Genomic DNA, 9,426 nt, shown 5'->3' with positions numbered 1-9,426 from the left:
TTGATCATCTGAAACCTACTAAAAAAAATTGGCATAAAGAACATAAGTTTGTTCAAGAATAGATGCCCATTCCTTTCCTGATTCTTACACAAAAATTGTACGCCAAAATGAAACAGATTAAGGAATATCAAAAGCATAATTTTAGTCTAGTTCATGATGTTAATAACAATATATTTTTAATAAAAATAACCATGAAATGTAAATCAACTCCCTGTTTATGTCCGATGACTCATGTGCATGTAAATGCTTGGCATTATAAATTTTTTTTTGTGTCTTGTAGATTGTTGCATATAATAGCCAAGTAATTAAATACGAGTGTAAATGTGGAATACTATTCTATCCTTGAAGCCAATAACAGTTGGACAGGTATTAGGAACAATAGCAAATGTTTCAACCCTTATGCTTGATTTTGATTTAGGAAGAAACCTGATAATACCACTTTCTGTTGACATAATCAAACTGAAATGCTGACTTAACTGAAAGAAGAATGTTATTTTGTTGTGCTTATCGAAGCTTCCAATAATGTCAAAAAATTAAAATTATTCATTATTTCTAGTAATATCATTTTTTTGTTTGCTGAGAGGTCATCACGCTTATTTTTATCTCCTTGTCATCTATCTGATTCCTTATGGAGCCTATGCGATATGGTTTTATCCAGATCCCTTTTTTTTAAGAACCCCTCTTATTAAAGTGTTGGTCTCCTCACAAGCATGGAACATTCTATTTCTCTTCATTCAGAATAAGTGATTTCAGGTCTTTTCCGCCAATAGAAAATGCAATTTAGCACAAGTAATAACAATGACGAATCATGTGCCCACGGGGCTTTGGATTGACGGTGAATGGGTACGCTGTTAAGGCACTCCTTGCGATAGGTCACCGGTTCAAATCCCCCGTGGGTACTTAGGTTAGTCTTAACTAGAAAAAAAAAGAAAATAACAATGACGAATCATGTTAATAATTTTCTCTTTGAAAACATGTCCTCAACTACTTCCAATTGTATCCCATCTCGTATTTATAGCAATAAACATTGATCAAAATAAGCAATGAAGAATAACTACTGAATAAGGAGTTTCATGACAATAATAGTTATCCATTTAACTCTCAGTCCTTGAACGTAAACACATAGCCTGGTTACAGAACATGGCGCCGCTTGATGGTCTTTCTTGAATTATGAAATTGAAACATTTTTTTTCTTTTCAGCATAGAACATATCACAATGAGTTACACTCAACCTTTCATTCACTCTAATGCCTTCCCTAAGAATTAAAACATTTTTCATCATAGCAATTTGCCAGAAACGCATAGCAATTTTGAAACATCATTTTAAAACTCGATTTATAGCCAAATAAAAAATAAATATATAAAAAATAAAATGTGGGTTTTTCTCAGAACAGGGTCAGTTATAAAACCCAAAAATGATTTGCTCCAATTCGTAACCAATTGGGAGATACGTGGGGTTCTCTGGAGCCTTATTTGGCAAACTGCATGAGAAAAAAATGGCTTTTAATGGAGAGACAGTTGCGGCCCTTTAGATTTATCCTGAAAAAAAATCTACCAAGAATCCGTCTCCCTGATCTATCGATCTAGATGTGCCCCCTCTGTGCATGTGTGTCCTGATACAGAGTCTGGCTTCATGTTTTATAACCATGCTGGCTCACCAGCAAATCCTTGTCCATTATATGGTAGAATTTGTATACAGTGATGTTGAATTAATTGCTTTCTGTAGCTGATGTTTTCTGTGTTTATAATAATGTATTAACTGGGCTTCCCCTTTCCAGGTTCGATTCCTGTTGCCGATGTTTGCTCTAGTGTCCTGTATCAACACTTTTGTTTCCAAACTGCTCAGGCATAATTCAGATTTGGTAAATTGGAGAGTAAGAGGAATTAGCATCACAACTCTAGTAACATCGATCTTAATTTATAGCTGCATGGACTGTTGACAATACACCTCTCACGCAATTTATTGCTCTTCGCTTGAATTACGAAGGTGGAAAACTAAAGACTGGAAAATTGGCGATAGTCCAATTTTTATGTTTATGCGACCGACTGTTAAAAGAAAAAAAAAAAAGGTGGAACTTTTCACTAACCTCAGAAGTTTCTATGATGAGTTCATGTTTTGGTAAGGAAGCTGCATCGTGAGCATATTCATAACAACAAATAAATCTGAGTAACATCGTCGGTTCGCTAACAATTTTCAGAGAATGCGCCACACAAACTGGTTGGCATAAATAGATCACTACATTGAGAAATTATAATGGATTTCAATACCCTGTCTCGCAGGTTAGAAGGTAAAATAGTTTATGGGGTGAGAGAGGCTTGAACTCTCGACCTCAGGATTTCTCAGATAAGCTATGAGACCTACGAGCTAACCAACTGCGCCACCACCCCTGTTGTTGTTGTGGCCAGCAGTAAATTAATTAAAATCATCTTGATCTTCAGGCCAGCAGCAAATTAATTAATTAAAACCACCTAAACCTAATACCTACATGATGTAGAGGTAGATGTTAAGGTTGGGGTTTTCTTAGTGAATCATTGCTTTCCTTTCTTGAAATCGAAAATAAAGAATTTCTTAAAAATGATTTCGATTTCTTATAATGCTTGTAGTTTTAATGATTTGTGCAAATTCCTAGCAAGAGATTTTTATTTGATTTTGAAAATAAATCAAGAGATTTTCTGATCTTCATGATCACTCGAAGCGCGGGAAGAGAGCATACTAACCTATTGATTTGTTTTTTATTTTTATTTTTGCAGGTTAGCATGGACGAAGTGGCTCTTAAATTTATTCATGAGAAATGTGGATGATTTTTTAATTATTTTTTATTTTTTAAAAACAAGGCTAAAAGAAAACTTTACGAGATCTCATTTTATTTTTCCTAATCTATTCTACCTTTAACTTGAAATATTTCTTTTATTTCCTAGGTAAAAGAATGCTTCTAGTGAAGCCATCTACGAACTAAAAATTCAAAAATGCTCACATCTAGATTTAAAGTTTTTACCTGATTATTTGCAAGCATGTGAGTAACCTGTCTTATTCTTGGAGTTGGCACAATGTTCTTTTGAAATCAATCTTCAATATTGTTCTTTCTCTCCAAGAAGTACCTGTTCAACATTTTCAATTTTCTCATTCATAGATGGATTAGTAAGAAATGGGGGGTTTTAAAAAAACTGAATTTAAAACTAAGTATGAGAATAAAAAATGATCCAAGCTTGAACTCCTTTATGAATATCCTTCTGTCACCAGGTTTCACAAGTTAGTCCATAAAAAGAAATTGCAATAAAACTAACTTCCTAAGTCTATCTCCAAATCATCCTCCCTGGCAATGGCGAGAAAATGTTGGGTCTAAAATGTAGATTCAAATTACAGTTTCATTTACTGTCAACCCAGGTAAGTAAACTTTGAGGATCATCCAATATATGTGGACTTAGAGACAAACTAAACTAAGCTAGGTGCAGAAATATTAAAGCTCCTTTACAGGAGACTCTTCATTAATATTTCTAATCAACTATTTAAACTAAGAAAAGTAAAGCTCTTAAACATAATTCTGATTGATTGCATGAAATATTAAAGCTCTCTTACAAGAAACTATTCATTTATATCTCAAGCATATAAATCAGAAACTTAAACTAATGAAATCAACCATTAAATAACAAATCAGATTCATTGAAGGAAATATTAATACTTTCTTACGAAAGGTCACTCATTAATATTTCAAACATATGAACCTAATAATTTAATCTAATGAAATTCACAAACTCAAAATAAAAGCTTACCAAAACAAAAGTGTACTTGCTAGGCAATGGGGATCCTTCCAAGGATTCACAAGCACACCAAAAGAGAAGTCAAATGTAGAGGATCAAAGAAGCTCCATTTTATTCATCATAATTTTCAAAGTACAATGGCTATAAGCTCATATGATCCAAACCAAAACTATTCTAAATTCTACTAGGTTCTAAGATTCTAAAAATTAAGATTACAAATTAAGATTACAAAAATGAAGATTACAAATGAAGGAGATAACACTCCTATTTATACAAAAGCTATGATAACAAACTCATAAATGTAGACCCACTATTCCCTCCTTTGATCCACATATTTCTCAACCAATGGTGACACACAACTCTATCCTCCATGATCTCCACCATGAGATCCATGATCTTCTCCATGAGGTCCATGATCTCCTCAAAATAGAATTTGAACATAGAGTGTCACATACAGATGCCTTGGAAGCTTCCTTTGTACATACACATGTCAAATTTCTCATTCCAATTGTTATGTATAAGTATATGGATATTATTTTCTAAAGTTTAACTACAAATTCACTTTAAAATACTAAGAATTAATAATGTTTTGGAAAACACAATGGTAACCCATTTAATGATGAAAGTGAAGCTGATGTGGTGACATAGTGGTTGAACAGAGGTGAGAAAATGTGTGAATGGAGTGAAAGTGGATGTATTTTAAAGTGGATGTATTTTAAGGATAATTCTTAGGCCCAATAGGTGGATTCAATCAATTTTAAATAGTTCAGTGAAAGTTCCATTAAAAATGGCATGACACTGTTAAGCCTGAACAGTTATCGAGAAATACAAATTTAATGTTGAATGGTCATTTTCTGGGAATGAATTTAATTGGCTAACGACTAGGTGACATGGCAGGAGGTGAGAGGTGGAGGAGTAGTGGTGGGGACATGGTAAAGTGGTCGAGGGAACGATAGTTTCAGAGGGGATAGGAAACGGTATGTGGTTTCAGCTGGGGGGTGCGAAATCAGGAGCGGATGACACGTAGGGGAAGGGGCCCGATGGGAGAAACAACTTTTCGCCCCCCTCCCCGCCACGACGGTGATCCAGGTGGATATTGCTAGCCACCCACCAATTACACTTGGACCCCCACCATTTCTTCTTTCAGTTTTTCAGTTTCCTTAATTGTAGCACAGTTTACTATTTTTAGCAGTTTTTCGAGTCTTAAACTTCTGGAGCCGTTTTGAGGCCCTAAACGACATTTTTTTGGAAATCTACCGCTAGTGAATTTTTATCTAAATTTGTCTTTTTCGTCGTAGTCCTCAGAGAGATATTTCCAATGGGCTATCATGCGCGTCAAATGGAGATAATATGACCTAGTCACGACCCTGAGAAGTTGGTTGTCCAACTCACCCCAATGGAGCCAATAAACTCTTGGTGTTACATCTCCTCGGGTTAGGGTTTTGGTTGTTTAGGGTTTTCTCTTATTGTTCAATAATAAAAAGGCCCTTGAGCCTCATTGTAAGGCAATTCAGAGGCATGTAGCCACCACATCTCTTCTTAGAGATAAGTTACCATCACCCTAGCAGGTTTATTTCCATTCCTGTTTGTAAGCATATTTTAGTATTTTACATTAATGAAGTGAAGTATTATTTCCGCTGCATCTTTGTGTTTATGGTTGTCTCTGTAATTTGTTGCGTTCATGTTTAAATCGGATCAGTGGTATCAAAGTGGTCTATTTTTTTCTTTGTTTTTCTTTGCATGTCACCAACGAGGTCGGGATATAAGGAGTTAGGGCTTGAACTGTTCGAACCTTTACAAGACCAACCTCCCAAATCTTGATGGCCTCCCATGGTGAATGAAAAGAAAGACGAGGGGGTAGAAGATCCTATCAAAATCTTGCTCAAAGAAGCCCTCGAGCGACAAAGGAACACGATGATGGACAGCTTTGCCCAGATCCTTCAGCAGCTACCCAGGGGCAACGCATCGACTTCCAACAGCTACTCTGGAAATGCCACACCATTTAAGGTACAAGTTAATTTTGAAATCCCCATATTCAAGGGTTAGATAGACGCAAATGTTGTTGATAAATGGTTAAATATGCTAGAGGGTTATTTTTCTATTCATGATTTTTCCAGTCAAGAAAAGATTATTTTCGCTCTTCTCAAAGCAACCCCCCATGTCAAGGATTGGTGGGAAGCCTACTGCGAGTAGAAGGATGAAAGTATAGGCTCACTATTTTCAGCCGCACCCACTTGGAATTCATTCCAGGATGCCATCAAGGAGCAGTACTACCTTTTCGGAAGCTATGAGGATCAATGCATAAAGTGGACCACGCTACAGCAGGGAAGGGACCAAGACGTGCCTGAGTTTACCAATATTTTCCATACCCTTCGCACAAAGTTGGGTATCAAGGATATGGAGCAGAATTGGTACTCAAATACGGTGACTGCTTGCACAAGTACATCCAGGAAGAAATAGAATTCCTGAACGTCTCCTCGCTCAGCACGACATACTGATATGTCGTTAAGGTCGAGCAAAAGTTTAAACAGAAGAAGTGAGAATTTTGATCTGTGAATCTAAAGCAAGGGAAAGGTACCCCCAAACCATAGAACAAAGGACAAAGCCAAGGTGGGGCAACCCAAGACAACCCGCCAAAGCTGCAAGCAAAGAACAACGCTGCGAAGCCGAAAAAGGATATGGGAAAGTGGTGTGAGTTCCATAAGAGCTCCACTCACAAACAAGTGAGTGTTGGGCCAAGCAGTCACAAGTGGCCGAGATAAAGGTTTTAGACTTAGATGCATATTCCGACTCTAAGTCAGAACTTGACAAGAGGAATGAAAAAGGGAAGTAGATTATTGATGCGAAGCGCAATATCACCATTGCCACCATGAAGATCTAGAAGGAGGAACCCGAAGATCCGGAGGAGGAGGAGCGTCTCTTCCACTCCCATATGTGGGTAAAGGGCTCCCTGCTATAGTTAATTATTGACAGTGGGAGCCAAAAGAACCTCATTGCTGCAGAGGTCATGAAGCGGCTAGGCTTACCGACCACAGCACATCCATAACCGTACACCATCGGGTGGCTTCACCAAGGACGGGATCTTTGCGTGAGCCAACAGTGTCGCCTTCCATACAACATCAAGCCCTTCACGGATGAGGTATTATGTGACATTTCTCCCCTTGAAGTTTAGGATGTATTATTAGGACAACCATACTTGTGGAAGCGACATGTTGTGTATGAATCAAGGCCCTAGGCTGTTATTGTTACTTTGGGAAATAAGTTGTACAGGATACCAAAGGTAGCAATGCCTACCACCATCTCTTTGGTTACTGCAAAACAATGAAGTAAGCTCATTTCCAAAATTGAGAAATTTTTTTCCTAATGATACGCCCTCAAGGAAAGAAGAAGACAGTGGCCACGACCTCTAGATAGGGCCCCTCTATATGACAACTACGGATGGACAAGGACGTGGAGGAGTACGAGAACATCTTCACCTCCCCCGCAAGGGTTCCTCTACATTGTCAAGTCAAGCACTCCATCGATCTGACCCCAGGTGTGCCACTGCCCAATAGAACAATCTATTGGCGCTCCATTCTAGAAAACAATGAAATCAAGAGGCAAATTCAGGAGCTGCTGCAAAAAGGTCACAACCGTCCGAGTTCATCACCCTATGGGATCCCGGTCATGTTGGTACAAAAGAAGGATGGGACTTGGAGACTATGTATTGACTATCGGGTGCTGAACAAGATCATTGTCCGTAATAGGTACCCAATCCCACGGATTGATGACCTCCTGAAGCAACTAAAGGGGGCAAATATTTTAGCAAGATTGATTTAAAGTTAGGATATCACCAGGGACCAATTGAACCCTCCTATGTGTGGAAGATTGTCTTCAAAGCCAAGGAGGGCCTTTTCGAATGGTTGGTTATGCCTTTCGGATTGATGAATGCTCCTGCAACCTTCATGAGGCTAATGGATGACATCTTGTGGCCATTCACCAACTCATTTGTAGTGGTATAATTGGTGGACATCCTGATCTTCAGCGAGAGTTGGGAAGAGCACCTCCACCACATTCGAAAGGTTCTCCAAGCACTACGGCAACACAAGTTATGTGCCAATTTGGAGAAATGCACTTTTGGCATGACTCAGGTTCAGTATCTGGGATACATTATTGATGAACAGGGGGTGCATGTGGATCTAGTGAAGATCCAAGTCATTCGGGATTGGCCATCTCCAACCACTCTGACAAAGCTTTTGCAACTTTCTAGGTCTTGCCAACTTCTACCCCAGGTTCGTGTTGGGATTTTCTCATATCACTTGGCCCTTAAGTCAAGTCACCAAGGGAGGAGCGAAAGCAAAATTATTTTGGTCTGAATCTCAACGGAAGGCATTCACAGAGTTGAAAGATTGCGTCTGCTTGGAACCAGTGCTCACATTACCAGACTTGCAACAACCATTTGAGGTCGAGACAGATGCCTCTGACTATGCTATTGGGGTAGTCCTTACTCAACACTGGCATCCAGTGGCATATCATAGTGAGACACTTTTAGACATAGTCCAGAAGTATCCCACATATGACAAAGAGATGTATTCCATTATGTAGGCCTGCCGACAATGGAAGCATTACATTTTGGGGTAGGAAATGGTCATCCACATAGACCACCAACCCCTGCAGTTCATACAAACCCAAGGGAAATCACCGAATGATCACCATCAGAAGTGGTCCACATACCTGCAACAATTCCATTTGAATATCAAATATAAGAAGGGCAGCACCAATAATGTTGCAAATTGCCTGAGTCGACCACCGATCATGGTGTTAACCAATGTGCTCAACTCTTGTGGACATGAGACTTCTGATTGGCCACTTCTCTACAAAAGCGACCCAGAATTTGGCCACACATACCAAACACTCTTAGAGGGTAAGCATGTTCCAAATTTTCACCTCCAGGATGCCCTGTTATGCCACCTGGGTCACCTTTCTGTTCCTTCAAGCGAGCGTGCCAAGATGATTTGGGAAGCACACTATAGTCGGGCTGCTGGACTTTTCGGGGTTGAGAAAATGGTGACAGTACTACAGAAGTATTTCTATTGGCCGAATCTTCAACAGGATGTCGGGAAGTACATCAGATCATGCACTGCCTGTACCATTGCCAAACTGACCATCAAGAAGCAAGGCCTCTATACCCCACTGCCTACCCCTAGTCGACCACGGGAATCCATCTCCATGGATTACATGTCAGGCCTTCCTTCCACTAAGCATGGAAATGACTGTGTTTTTATGGTCGTCCACAGGTTCTCAAAGATGGCCATTATGGCGGCCTACAAGAAGAATATCATAGCAGAAGCCACTACTAAACTCTTCTTTGAACGAGTATGGGTACACTTTCGGATCCCACAGTCTATCATCTCATATCGATACAGCAAGTTCCTCAGTACATTTTGGTCCAGTCTCTCGTCGATGCTGGACACCAAACTCACTAAGTCCAGAGCCTTCCATCCTTAAACTGATGGCCAAAAAGAGGTTGTCAAAAGGATGATCATACACATTCTATGCATGTACAACTCAAAGCATCCACACACATGGAATGAGAGCCTCCCCTATGTTCAGCACAACTACAACTAGGCTCTCCATAGCTCGACTAGCCACATCCCTTTTCAGGTGGGCTTGGGATTCCAACCACTA

General features: G+C 39.2%; 1 non-coding gene across 1 annotated transcript; it reads right to left on the bottom strand.

The window, feature by feature from the left end:
* Positions 1-2,301: 2,301 nt before the first annotated feature.
* TRNAM-CAU (transfer RNA methionine (anticodon CAU)) lies at positions 2,302-2,388 on the bottom strand. The gene is given in 2 exon segments: positions 2,302-2,337; positions 2,351-2,388. It is a non-coding gene; the product is annotated as a tRNA-Met (tRNA).
* Positions 2,389-9,426: the final 7,038 nt, after the last annotated feature.

The sequence above is a fragment of the Pinus tabuliformis genome, chromosome J (assembly GCF_031772625.1).
Source record: "Pinus tabuliformis cultivar Carrire ecotype Pingquan chromosome J, CPIR1, whole genome shotgun sequence".
In the NCBI taxonomy this organism is placed as follows: Eukaryota; Viridiplantae; Streptophyta; class Pinopsida; order Pinales; family Pinaceae; genus Pinus; species Pinus tabuliformis.
Note: the sequence above shows the minus strand (reverse complement) of the source record. Positions and strands in the feature narration are given on the sequence as shown.